This window comes from Bubalus bubalis, chromosome 7 (assembly GCF_019923935.1).
Source record: "Bubalus bubalis isolate 160015118507 breed Murrah chromosome 7, NDDB_SH_1, whole genome shotgun sequence".
NCBI lineage: Eukaryota > Metazoa > Chordata > Mammalia > Artiodactyla > Bovidae > Bubalus > Bubalus bubalis.
The window spans coordinates 21888944-21904082 of record NC_059163.1 but is presented as its reverse complement, the minus strand read 5'-3'; the positions used below and the strand labels follow the sequence as shown (position 1 = coordinate 21904082).

Below are 15139 nucleotides of genomic sequence, written 5' to 3'. Positions count from 1 at the left end.
TTTCTTCCGATGCCCTCATCCCATAACATAGGATCTACTCAACAAAGTCAGTCCATGCACAGATCCTGATCCTGCTCCCACCTTCTGAGTAGCTCTCAATCTAAACTTTTATTCCACACCTCTCCCTTATGCTAGAGCACAGTAGTCCTAGCAGCATTCTGCTTTATCTCTTCACTGCTGTATCCAGATCATGTTTTCACACTTAAAACAACACTTCCTCTGACATCTCGGCCATACTACTTGCTGTCCTCTAGACTTCCTAACCCATCACCATTTCACAGACACACTCCTTTCCCTATCCAACCTTGATGCAGAGCAAAATCATTTAATTTACCTCTTGCACTAATCCCTGCTGCCCATGACTTTTTTGTGCTTTGATGGTATCTATCCTGCTAACCCTCAGGTTGATTGAGCCAGTCATCCTCTTGTCTGCAAGATCCCTGGGAAATGTTGAAGGAAATTTTGGGATATTTCAGAAAAGTGTGGATGGCTGCTACCAATAATTTATGGTCTCCAAATTCAGCCAGGCCCTTTGTGGCCCTCAGCCATCCATCTATATGTTTTTTCTCAGTTCTTAATTTCATCATTCTCCCCACCGCCCCCAATAGTCTGAAGCTTCATCACTTTCTCAAAACCATTGTTCTCAACTCTGACCCTGACTCCTCTCCATATATGATTTGCCTCACATTTCAGAGAGAACATTGGGTCTAAACAGAGAAACCACTGCCTAATCTGGCTCTCTCTCAACCCAAATCAGCTTCCTCATTAGCAGGTGCCCCTCTCAGAGTGTTCTTCTGATTATTCCTGGTCACCATTCCATTCTGGCCGCTACTGGCTCCTGGGCTCACCATCTACATGCAAAACACGTCCATCCCTAACTCTCAGAACACCGCCATGCTGTCTTTCCCTCAGCCAACCTCTCAGACATTCAATCTGCTGCAAACTTGTACACATTTCCCCAACACAGCAAGGCTTAGGATTTCCCAAGAACCATGGGGGAATGTGTGCCCTAAGAGTGACTCAGGGCTTTCTGGAGACATTTCTGAAATAAAATGTCTGACCACAAGTACTTGTACTTGCTTTTATTTTTAATATATTTATATATTTGGCTGCATCAGGTCTTCGCTGAAGCATGCAGGATCGTCACTGTGTCCTGTGGCTCTTTTGTTTGCAGCCCACAGACTATCGTTGTGGCCCGTGGGCTCACTGGCGGTGGCACATGGGCTTAGTTGCTCCACAGCTTGTGGGATCTTAGTTCCCTGACCAAGAATTGAACCCACATTTTCTGCATTGCAAGGCACATTCTTAACCACTGGAACACCAAGGAAGAAAATTGTTTCTTTCTTTAAAAAAAAATCAATAGTTCATTTTTATTAAATGAAATACATTCATTTATTCTCACCACATTTTTCCAGATGCAGAAAAAAAAGAACTCCTTGACTTGGTTAGAGCTAATTTATTCAACTTTTTTTTTTTTTTTTTTTTTTACCTTTCACCCCTCTTTCCAGTGAAGCCATGCTTCATCTATTATTCTCTTTTTTTCATGCTTTCTCATACTGATGCTATCAGCTGGCTCCTTTATCTCACCTCTAGACAGGCTGAAGCTATTTCTATATTAAAGAAATCCTTTTTGAATTCCAACTGTTGACCTACCTCTCTTACAGTTTGCAGCTAAACTCTTCAAAATAACAAGTATCTTCAATTCTCACTTCTCATGGAGGTGATAACCCACTGTTATTAGCCCTCTGCCACTATTATTCAAATGAAACAACTCCTGCAAAAATTATGAGTGACTGCCAATTTCAAACTTCTCTGTGCTATTTTCAGTTCTCATCTTATTTAACTTCTCTACATCATTTGACTACTGTTGCTGAATCAGTATGCTGATTAATTCTTTCTTCTCAAATCTATTCAAATACTCTAACATTTTATATCAGAATCCCTCATTGAATCCTCGCCTTGTTTATTTCAGGCATGATGGTAATCACCAGAGTTCATTCTTGGACTTCTTTCATACCATGTGAGTGATTTGATCACTTTTCTGGATTAGAGTTGTCTTTGAAAGTAGAACAGATCTCTTTATTTAAGACCAAATTATCCTGCTACTCACTTGAGAACCTTCTGAATATCACAGTTCAGTTCAGTCACTCAGTCGTGTCTGACTCTGTGACCCCATGGACTTCAGCATGACAGTCTTCCTTCTTCATCACCAATTCATGGTGCTTACTCAAACTCATGTCCATTGCATTGGTGATGCCATCCAACCATCTAACACTCTGACATCCCCTTCTCCTCCTGCCTTTAAACTTTCCCAGCATCAGGCTCTTTTCCAATGAGTCAGTTCTTTGAAACGCCAAAGTATTGGAGTTTCAGCTTCAGCATCAGTCCTTCCAGTGAATATTCAGGACTGATTTCCTTTAGGATGGACTGGTTGGATCTCCTTGCAGTCCAAGGGACTCTCAAGAGTCTTCTCCAACACCACGGTTCAAAAGCATCAACTCTTCAGTGCTCAGCTTTCTTCACAGTCCAACTCTCACATCCATACATGACCACTGGAAAAACCATAGCCTTGACTAGATGGACCTTTGTTGGCAAAGTAATGTCTCTGCTTTTGAATATGCTATCTAGGTTGGTCATAACTTGCCTTCCAAGGAATAAGCGTCTTTTAATTTCATGGCTGCAGTCACCATCTGCAGTGATTTTGGAGCCCAGAAAAATAAAGTCTGACACTATTTCCACTGTTTCCCCATCTATTTCCCATGAAGTGATGGGACCAGATGTCATGATCTTAGTTTTCTGAATGTTGAGTTGTTGTTGTTGTTTTTTTTTTTTTTTTTTTGTGAGCAAGGCCCATAGCTTTATTTTCAAAAGGGGCTTTTATACCCTAAGTTACACATAGAGGATAATAGGGGATGCAAAGTCAGCAGTCTTTGATGCTTATCAAAAACCAGGGTTTCTTTCCTGCAAATTTATCGTATACAGATGGTTTAGGTGATTTACATCATCTTCTGGCCAGAAGGCCTATTAACATTTTATGACTCTTTTTTTTTTAATTTTATTTTATTTTTAAACTTTACATAATTGTATGAATGTTGAGTTTTAAGCCAACTTTTTCACTGTCCTATTTCACTTTCATCATGAGGCTTTTTAGTTCTTCTTCACTTTCTGCCATAAGGGTGGTGTCATCTGCATATCTGAGGTTATTGATATTTCTCCCGGCAATCTTGATTCCAGCTTGTGCTTCTTCCAGCCCAGCGTTCCTCATGATGTACTCTGCATAGAAGTTAAATAAGCAGGGTGACAATATACAGCCTTGACGTACTCCTTTTCCTATTTGGAACCAGTCTGTTGCTCCATGTCCAGTTCTAACTGTTGCTTCCTGACCTGCATATAGGTTTCTCAAGAGGCAGGTCAGGTGGTCTGGTATTCCCATCTCTTTCAGAATTTTCCACAGTTCATTGTGATCCATACAATCAAAGGCTTATATCTTTAACCTACCAGAATTTAGTACTGTATATGGTAGTTGGTAAGGGTCCACTTTTTTAAATTGGAATATAATTGCTTTACAATATTGTATTAGTCTCTGCTGTAGAGCAAAATGAATCAACCATATGTATACTTATATCCCCTCTCTCTTAGACCTCCCTCCCACCCTCCTATACCATCCTTCTAAAGAACGGCCTTATGGAACAGGAAGGGAAATCTAATCTTCCATTGACATATACACACCTTTTGTTCAGTCACTAAATCATATCTGACTGTTTGCAGCCCCATGACCTGCAGCACGCCAGGCTTCCCTGTCCTTCACTATTTCCCAGAGTTTGCTCAAACTCATGTCTATTGAGTTGGTGATGCCATCCAATTATTTCACCCTATGTCTTCTCCTTCTCCTCCTGCCTACAATCTTTCCCAGCATCAGGGTCTTTTCCAATGAGTTGGCTCTTCACATCAGGTAGCCAAAGTATTGGAGTTTCAGCTTCAGCATCAGTCCTTCCAATGAATATTCAGGGTTGATTTCCTTTAGGATTGACTGGTTTGACCTCCTTGCTCTCCAAGGGACTCTTAAGAGTCTTCTTAATATCATGTATGAAATGAGTTGCCAGTCCAGGTTCGATGCACGATACTGGATGCTTGGGGCTGGTGCACTGGGATGACCCAGAGGGATGGAATGGGGAGGGAGGAGGGAGGAGGGTTCAGGATGGGGAACACATGTATACCTGTGGCGGATTCATTTTGATATTTGGCAAATCTAGTACGGTTATGTAAAGTTTAAAAATAAAATAAAATTTAAAAAAAAAAAAAAGAGTCTTCTCTAGAACAACAGTTCAAAGACTATCAATTCTTGGGTGCTCAGCCTTCTTTATGGTCCAACTCTTACATCCGTACATGACTAATGAAAAGACCATAGCTTTGACTATATGGACCTTTGTCAGCAAAGTGATGCCTCTTGCTTTTTAATATGCTGCCTGGATTTATCATAGCTTTTCTTCCAAGAAGTAAGCATCTTTTACTTTCATGGCTACAGTCACCATCCACAGTGATTTTGGAGCCCAAGGAAACAAAGTCTGTCACTGTTTCCATTTTTTCCCCATCAATTTGCCATGACATGATGAGACCAGATGCCATGATCTTCATTTTTGAATGTTGAGTTTTATGCCAGCTTTTTCACTCTCCTCTTTTCACCCTCATCAAGAGGCTCTTTAGCTCCTCTTTGCTTTCTGCCATTAGGGTAGTATAATCTGCATATCTGAGTTATTGATATTTCTCCCAGCAATCTTGATTCCAGCTTGGAATTCATCCAGCCCAGCATTTCACATGATGTACTCTGCATATAAGTTAAATAAGCAAGGTGATCATGTGTAAAATAGATAGCTAGTGGGAACCTGCTGTATAGCACAGGGAACTCAGCTCAGTGCCCTGTGAAGAGTCCACTTTTTGTTTTCTGTATTACTAATAATTTGTCCTAGCAATATTTATTGAAAAGTCCACTATCTCTTCCCCCACATACACAATACAATTTGTTTCAAAGGTTGATTCTGCATGTGATAGGTTGCTCCAGGGCTCACTCTTTTGTTTTATTTGCCTTTACTTAAAATAATGGAATCTTACTCATTTGTTATATGTTCAAATTAATTCTTGATATAAAAAAAGGCAATTTCTTCATCTGGTTTTTCTTTTTCAGGAATATCTAGTCTATGCTTGCCCTTTACTCTCTCATATAAATTTCAGTCAACCTCTAATGTCCACACACAAAAAATGGTGTAATTTTGATTGCAATTGCTTTCGTGTTATGTTTAAATGTACCATTGATTGGCATCTTGATGACATTAGGTCTTTCAGTTATTTATTTACACTTATTTATGTCCTCTTTAATGTCTTTTCATAATATTTTGTAAATTTATCAAATATAGGGTTTTATCATCTTGGGTTTTTTTTTTTTTCCTCCTTGGTGCCAGATAATTTCTGACCTTTCAAGCAAAATAAACTATATTACAAAGATGGCACTTTACAACTTTTACCACATTGAGTTTAAGCCATCTATCAGAACCAGACTTCAGATTTTTTCACTCAAGAGATCTGATGCCAGTAAATGACTTAAACAGTTGTTGCTAGGGAAAAAATATCTTTGGTATCCATAGTTCCATGGTCAGTTTGATTCAGAACTAAAACAAAGACTTTAAAATTAAAACTTTCCAAAGGTTCCTTTCTATTTATCTTTTGACATGCTATTTTATTCTATGTAGGAAGAGACAGTAGTTCTGTAATTAGAATCCTGTCTTGCACTTTTACTGAGGAAAACATAAATATCAGCAGACAGCTGCAACTATTATGAATTGCAGCAGTAGAGAGGGCTGGGAACTTGATGATCTTGTCAGCTCAGACTTCATCTTGATCATGTGTTTTCGATTCAGTCCCTTCCTCTGGGCATGACTGTGAACAACCTATAAGCAAATGCCATGTTACAGTTTACCAAGTTCCTTTACACTGTCCTACAACAACTTAGTGAAATAAGCTCAACAAGCATTATTCTCAACATCCAAGAGAGGATAAAAGAAGACAAATCATTTGCTAAAGTTCACAAGTCAAACAGTGGTAAGTGAGAACAAGTTCTTAGGAATTCACTGTTCACTTCCAGAACTCTCTTCTGGGTGTAAAAGTGTTTGTGTCTTGAAGACAATGCACTATGTAGAATCCTTGAGTTATATTCTGCCCCCCACCCCCCCATTGAGCTGTTTAAATTTCCATATTTATGTATTGTTGAACAAAGATGTAATGTCTCCTGTCGAGCTCTACTCATGCCTCAAATAGAATTGTCATGAGGAAATTAAAATGTTCTCTTTTTATGTTTCTTTTTAGAGAGTCCATGAAATATTCATACCCTTGACCGAGGAATGCCCCTAAATACTAAAGCTTTGAGAGGTATTATTGTCAAATTTCCCTTGCAGTCCCATTGTCTGTTTTATTAAAATGTTGAACGTGCCAAATCTCTGAAGTTAGAATTATAAAGTTGTGCTTATCCTGTGCTTAAGCTCATTCTCATGAAAGCATCTGGTAACACGTTGGCAAGTTCTCAAGTTTAAAACAAAAGGAGTAAATGATTCAGTGCTTCTGCAAGTGATCTGTAAAATAGTGTTTATTTTGAAATTATTAATATTGTCCCACATCTGAATATGGTGACTTGCCATTAGAATATCATTTTAGCCTCTTCAACAAATATTCACTGAATTTGGAAGGGGAAGAAATGCTTTGGGAGTAAAAATACTGATGGAGGGAGACCTGCCACAAATACCCAGCTCCTAGATATTGAAACTGTGTGGTCCATGGACAAGGAGCAGTGACATCACTTGAGAGCCAGGAAGAAGTGAAGTATCTCAGGCTCTGTCCCAACCAGCAAAGCAGAACTGGCATTTTAATATGATCCCCCACACGGTGTCTCAGATGGTACAGAATCTGCCTGCAATGCAGGAAACCCAGGTTCCATCCCTGGATCAGGAAGATCCCCTGGAGAAGGGAATGGCTACCCACTCCAGTATTCTTGCCTGTGAATCCTGTGGACAGAGGAGCCTGGAGGGCTACAGTCCATAGTGTTGGAGAGTAAAGACATGACTGAGCAACTAACACTTTCACATTTCCCTTTCTGCATTTCAATATGCATGTTTAAGTTTGAGAAGCATAGTCTAGACCTGTGCTCTACAGTAGGGTCACCACTATTCATATACAAGTAGTGAGTACTTTCACTTTAACCACACTGACTAGCCCTGAATTCAGATGTGCTACAAGGGTAAAGTACACACCTGATTTTGAAGATGTTATAAAAGTATAAAATATCTTACCATAAATCTACATTTATTATATGTTAAAATAGTGATATGCTGGATGTATTGGGTTAATGAAATATCTTTAAAACTATTTTCACCTATTTCTTTTTACCTTTTTCAGTATGGCTACTAGAAAACTCAAAATGACGCACATGTCTCCTTGTCTTGTGGCTCACATTATATATATATGTGTGTGTGTGTGTGTGTGTGTGTGTGTGTGTATATACACACACGTCCCAGTGGGTCAGATGGTAAAGAATCTGCCTGCAATGCTGGAGGCCTAGGTTCAATCCCTGGGTTGGGAGGATCCCCTGGAGAAGGAAAGGGCCACCCACTCCAGTTTTCTTGCCTGGGGAATCCCATAGACAGAAGAGCCTGGTGGGTTACATACAGTACATGGGGTCACAAAGAGTTGGACACCACTGAGCAACTAACAACTTAACTTTCACACACACACACACACACACACACACATATAAAGAATCCGCCTGCCGAATAGAAGATGCGTGTTCAATCCCTGGGTCAGGAAGATACCCTGGAGAAGGAAATGGCAACTCATTCCAGTATTTTTGCCCTTAAAATACCATGGTGGACAGAGGAGCCTGGTTGGTTACAGTCTATGGGGTCACAGAAAGAGTCAGACATGACTTAGCTGCTCAACAACAACAACATATGTGTATACATACACACACACACACACACAGCACTGGTCTGGTCTACTGGTCCGCAGCCCAGAGATTCACTCCCATCCAGATCGTTAGGACCAGTACTGGTGTTAGGTAGATGTGCTACATTAATAAGACGTCATAGGCCAGAAATCACCAGTTAGTAGTATCTGGCTGCCGACATGTTTTATTTGGGCCTGCACAATATATTTAAAAGTTGGGTCAATGTCCTAGAAACAGAAAATGTCACATAAAATATTTTGAGTTGCTGATTCTCTAAAAACTGATAAGGTCTTCCCACACTGAGCCTGCACGCTCTCATCCCAGCCATGATCTTGAATCAAAAAGCAGCTGCTACTTAAGACGGGGTATGTTCTCACCACATTGACAGAGACTTGGCGGTGGCTCAGACCATAAATAAAAATAATCTGCCTCCAATGCGTGAGACCTGGGTTTGATCCCTGGGTCAGGAAGATTCCCTGGAGAAGGGAATGGTCACCCACTCCAGTATTCTTGCCTGGAGAATTCCATGGACAGAGGAGCCTGGCAGGCTATAGTCCATGGGGTTGCAAAAAGTTGGACACAACTGAGCGACTAACATTCACTTTTACTTCGTGACCACTCATACTTAGGCATCTGCACTGTCATCCTTAAGTCACTCATTCATAACACCTATGAGATTCTTCTAGACATTGGAGTTTGTGACCTCCAGTCTAAATTACCACCTAATGTTTTCAAGGGCTTCCCTTGTGGCTCAGCTGGTAAAGAATCCACCTGCAATGCAGGAGACCTGAGTTCAATCCCAGGGTTGGGAAGATCCCCTGGAGAAGAGAAAAGCTACCCACTCCAGTATTCTGGCCTGTGTCACAAAGAGTCAGACAGGATTTATCCAGTTATGACTCCTTTGCTCAATCCCTTTGGGTGGGTTTAACTTCAGTCCTTGGGCTCTCTTAGGTTGTCCCATAGCACTGGGACTAGGCTGAGTCAAAGTCTAAGATGACTATATTGCTGATAAAAATTAACTGAGCACTTACCATGCATAACGCTCTGTGCTAAATGATTTATATACGTCATTTCACTTACACCTTACAGGACTTTGGCCACCTCATGAGAAGAGTTGACTCATTGGAAAAGACTCTGATGCTGGGAGGGATTGGGGGCAGGAGGAGAAGGGGACGACAGAGGATGAGATGGCTGGATGGCATCACCGACTCGATGGACTTGAGTCTGAGTGAACTCCGGGAGTTGGTGATGGACAGGGAGGCCTGGCGTGCTGCGATTCATGGGGTCGCAAAGAATCAGACACAACTGAGCAACTGAACTGAACTGAACAACAACCTTATGGGTTAGGAATATTTTTTACATTTTAACCTCAAAGAACATGCATCATAGTGGTATTAACTGGCTTAACCAAAATTACACATAGATAATTGTACTCACAATCCAGGACCAAATAGAGACCTGTGGAACTCCAGATGCCATGTTTTTTGTTTAATCAATGCTATATGATTCTACTTTAGGATTTTGTCATGAAAAGATATTTTTCTCTTTGGTCTCATATCCATATCCTAGTAATTGTCAGGCCATATATTTCTTTGCAGATGTGTATCTGACTTGACAAGACCTAATTTGAGGTTGTTTTTCAGAACTTTAAGCAATCCTGCTATCTAAGGTTAAGACTGGGGAATTTCAGCCATCCTGTACCCACCCTTGCCACTTCCTCCTTTCAATGAGCTTGGCAGAAAACAACCCTTTGTACTTAACCAGGCCTTTATTTTCAGTCTGTGTGAGTAAAAATTACAGTGTCCCACAGCTTTGTGTGTGGAAGAGCTCTGGACAGAACTAAAAGTGGCCTTTAATTGTGGCTTCAGCCTAAAAATCTTTAGGGAAAAATTGGCCCTGACGTGTTGAACCTCAGTTATATCCCAGGATACTTTTAGAATCTATTCATATCCTCTGAACTGTGGCTCACATAATTTTTGTAATATTTACTTGGAATTCTTTTAAAAATAAATTTAATTTTCCAATAATTAACTCATTTGAATTTTTTTCCTATTCCTAAGCTAAACATTTAGTATTCTCTCTCATGGGAGACACAAGGGTGGAGAAGGGAGATCTGAAAGATGGACCTCCTCCTGTTGGTCTATAAAACCCAAATATACTAGAACAGTTCCTACCAAATTTCTACTGAAATATTTGTCTGCATCATTATATGGTAGAATTTTATCCAGGCTGTTTGGCTCATTGCTTTTTAAAAAAGTCAGAACCCCAGAACAATTATAGTATATTTAATTGTTTAGAATGTACTCCCCTGAGTACATTTAATTATTTAGAATATTTAATTGTTTAGAATGTACAATTAAATTATATTTAATTGTTTAGAATGTACTCCTCTGAGTACATTTAATTATTCACTTAAGGTTTACCCAGAAGCTTATGTCTCTGGGTAAACCTTAAGTGAATAATTAAAGATCTGAGATAACCTCTAGTTCATTGACAACATTACTGTGGTTCAGTTCAGTTCAGTCTCTCAGTCGTGTCCAACTCTTTGCGACCCCATGAATCGCAGCACGCCAGGCCTCCCTGTCCATCACCAACTCCCGGAGTTCACTCAGACTCATGTTCATCGAGTCAGTGATGCCATCCAGCCATCTCATCCTCTGTCGTCTCCTTCTCCTCCTGCCCACAATCCCTCCCAGCATCAGAGTCTTTTCCAATGAGTCAACTCTTTGCATGAGGTGGCCAAAGGACTGGAGTTTCAGCTTTAGCATCATTCCCTCCAAAGAAATCCCAGGGCTGATCTCCTTCAGAATGGACTGTTTGGATCTCCTTGCAGTCCAAGGCACTCTCAAGAGTCTTCTCCAACACCACAACTCAAAAGCATCCATTCTTCAGGGCTCAGCCTTCTTCAGAGTCCAACTCTCACATCCATACATGACCACAGGAAAAACCGTAGCCTTGACTAGATGAAACTTTGTTGGCAAAGTAATGTCTCTGCTTTTGAATATGCTATCTAGGTTGGTCATAACTTTCCTTCCAAGGAGTAAGCATCTTTTAATTTCATGGCTGCATTCACCATCTGCAGTGATTTTGGAGCCCCCAAAAATAAAGTCTGACACTGTTTCCCCGTCTATTTCCCATGAAGTGATGGCACCAGATGCCATGATCTTCGTTTTCTGAATGTTGAGCTTTAAGCCAACTTTTTCACTCTCCTCTTTCACTTTCATCAAGAGGCTTTTGAGTTCCTCTTCACTTTCTGCCATAAGGGTGGTGTCATCTGCATATCTGAGGTTATTGATATTTCTCCCGGCAATCTTGATTCCAGCTTGTGTTTCTTCCAGTCCTGCGTTTCTCATGATGTACTCTGCATAGAAATTAAATAAACAGGGTGACAATATAGAGCCTTGATGAACTCCTTTTCCTATTTGGAGCCAGTCTGATGTTCCATGTCCAGTTCTAACTGTTGCTTCCTGACCTGCATACACATTTCTCAAGAGGCAGGTCAGGTGGTCTGGTATTCCCATCTCTTTCAGAATTTTCCACAGTTTATTGTGATCCACACAGTCAAAGGCTTTGGCATAGTCAATAAAGCAGAAATAGATGTCTTTCTGGAACTCTCTTGCTTTTTCCATGATCCAGCAGATGTTGGCAATTTGATCTCTGGTTCCTCTGCCTTTTCTAAAACCAGCTTGAACATCAGGAAGTTCACGGTTCACGTATTGCTGAAGCCTGGCTTGGAGAATTTTGAGCATTACTTTACTAGCGTGTGAGATGAGTGCAATTGTGCGGTAGTCTGAGCATTCTTTGGCATTGCCTTTCTTAGCGATTGGAATGAAAACTGACCTTTTGCAGTCCTGTGGCCACTGCTATGTTTTCCAAATTTGCTGGCATATTGAGTGCAGCACTTTCACAGCATCATCTTTCAGGATTTGAAATAGCTCCACTGGAATTACTGTGGTTATGACAGTATTATTCTTCATACAAGATTTTTTCCAATATTTAAAAATATTGGTAAAATATACATAGCATAAAATTTACCATTTTAATCATTTTAAGTGTACTCTCCAGTGATATCAAGTGTATTAAAATTGTGTAACTCTTCCAGCTTTTATTATAAAACTTTTTTTAAAAATTTGAAACGTTGGAAGAAAAGTACAATAAATGCCAGTATACTCACAACCTAAACTAAACAACTGTTAACATTTTTCCAAATATGCTTTAACTTTTTAGTACATTGGTATTTGTGTGTGCGTGCCATTTTAAAGTAGCTTACAGATTTAATCCCTAAATATTTTTTCACTATTCATCTCCTAAGAATGAAAACTTTCTCCTTTATAGCATTACCATTATCAATGTAAGAAAATTAATAAGTATTTCCCACTATCATCTAATATCCAGCTCATATTCAAATTTTCCTAATTGTTTCAAAATCTGTTTTGTAACTGGTTTTGTAAACTATCATTCAAATGATGTACAAAAATTGCATTGCTTATGTATCTTGACTCTCTTTTACGCTAAGATAGCACCTTCTCCCTCAGTTTCCAACAAGATATGTGTGTGTGTGTATGTATATATATATATGTATATATATATGTGTGTATATATATACATATATATATATATATCACAACATTGTTTTTTTAAAGAGATAAGGCCAGTTGCCTTTTATATTATCCTGCATTCTGGACTTGTCTGATTGTTTCTTTGTAGTATTTTATTTGTTTCTCTCATCTCTGTATTTCCTTTAAACTGGGATGGGAGGTAATTCTAAAAGTTTGATATATAAGTGTAAATATTTTTTCAGTAGGAATTCTCTATTGGTGAGGACTATGTATTGTATCATATGAGAAGGCACTTAATGTCAAGTTGTCCTGTTGTTAGTGATGCTCAGTCTGACCCCTACGTTAATGAAAAATGATTAACTATTTATTGTGAAAAGATATATTTTATTTCCCTTGGGAAAATTTTATAGTAACTAAACTAGTATGAACATTTATATATGTGCCTATTTCCTATTCAAAAATCTACATTGGTTAAAAGAAAGACTATTAGTAGCAAGTTAACCTTGATATACAGAGATCTTTTTAAAAAATTTTCTAAAGTAGAAGCAAAGACAGTATTTGTTATAACAGAATTCAAATAGAGTTAAAATTATATGTAGAAGGACTTCCTTGGCAGTCTAGTATTTAAGCCTTCGCCTTTCAGTGCAGGGGGTGTGGGTTCAATCCCTGGTCAGGGAGGTAAGATGCCACATGTCTCATGGCCAAAAAAATCAAAACATAAAACAGAAACATCGCATTGAAACATGTAAAATATCATGTATGAAACGAGTCGCCAGTCCAGGTTCAATGCACGATACTGGATGCTTGGGGCTAGTGCACTGGGACGACCCAGAGGGATGGTATGGGGAGGGAGGAGGGAGGAGGGTTCAGGATGGGGAACACATGTATACCTGTGGCGGATTCATTTTGATATTTGGCAAAACTAATACAATTTTGTAAAGTTTAAAAATAAAAAAAAAAAACAGAAACAGTATTGTAACAAATTCAATAAAAACTTCAAAAATACTTTTAAAAAGTTATACTGTAGAGCTATCAGAAATTATAAGCAATTTCCAATATGCAGATAAACTGTGCACCAAAACCGCACTTACCACTTGGAGCTCAGAACCATTTTCCTAAAGAAACTATGCATCCATTTCCTAGGTCACCTCACAAAATGCCAAACCCATTATTTCTATTGAAAAATTAATTTTGTTGTATGTAGCAAGAAGAAACATAATGACATCAAATAAATGTCTCCAGTGTCCTGAAAGTTCCCTGCCTCGGGTATATGGTGACCATTTCATTTGGGCTAATTAAATAGATAGGAACACAACTATGATCATCTTCCTTAAGACAACATAGCTGTGACCATCATGGAATCAAAAAAGTAAGATAACACATTTCAGGGAACACGTCTTGCTCTCTAGAATAGCAAGCAAAATCTAATCCTATTTGAATACATACACATCAATACATTCTGGGTAGATTCTGTTCAAAAGTCCAACCTTCATAACTTAGAGAACACTATAAATCTGGTAATGACTGAAAACCTAAATATCTAAGGATGTATGCTTAAGTGTAAATCTCACAGATGAGAAGAGGATTAATGACTTTGTTGTTGTTTAGTTACTAAGTTGTGTCTGACTCTTTTGCAATCCCATGGACTATAGCCCACCAAACTCCTCTGACCATGGGATTTCCCAGGCAAGAAAACTGGAGTGGGTTGCCATTTCTCTCTCCAGAGTATCTTCCCAACCCAGGGATCAAAACTGTGTCTCCTGCATTGGCAGGTGGATTCTTTATTGCTGAGCCACCAGGGAAAGTCAACTAATGACTTGCATAAGCACAAAAGGATAGATGTAATAGTAGTGATGTGGATTACATTTTTACACAGTCATGCTATCTATAGAATTTAGAGGAAACTATGGAGAAAACAAAGATAGAAGCAGGGAAAACAGAAGCTATGGGATCTGAAATGTCAGCTTTCTCTATGGCAGTTCAAACACTGGATTTTCTGATAAAGATGATCTAATCTTGGGTTTTAAACTTTAGCATACATCTTAATCACATAGAATACTTGTTAAAACAAGATTTATGGGTCCTACTACCAGAGTTTTTAACTTAGTAAAATTGAAGTAGGACCTGAGAATTTGTATTACTAGCAAATCCTCAAGTAATGCTGATGCTACTTAGTCCACGGACTATACTTTAAGGACCACTGGTCCGGAGGATGCCTCTACCTCCTTCTTTAATGCTAGAAATCAGGGCTGCCTGAAGGAAAGCTGGTTTTGCATAGCAAACAGTGACAGTTTTACTTTTTTTTTTCAATTTGGATTCCTTTTACTTATTTATTTTTCTTCTCTAGTTGTTGTAGCTAGGACTTAAAAAAAACTATGTTAAAAAAGTGATGGGAATAGATGCAGAGAATGAGAAATTAGAAGTTTTTAACAAATAATTACAAAATATAAAGAACCACCAAACAGAATTACAGAATACAATAACTGAAATGAAAAATACACTACAAGGAGTCAATAGTAGACTAAATGAAGCAGATGAACAGATCAGTGAGCTGGAAGACAATGTAACGAAAGTCACTGCTATCAAACAGAGA

At 39.0% G+C, this 15139-nt stretch overlaps 1 protein-coding gene across 2 annotated transcripts in view; it reads left to right on the top strand.

The window, feature by feature from the left end:
• CFAP299 (cilia and flagella associated protein 299) overlaps nt 1-15139 on the top strand; it is a 707989-nt gene that overhangs the window by 588497 nt on the left and 104353 nt on the right. The gene's annotated exons all lie outside the window — the stretch shown is intronic.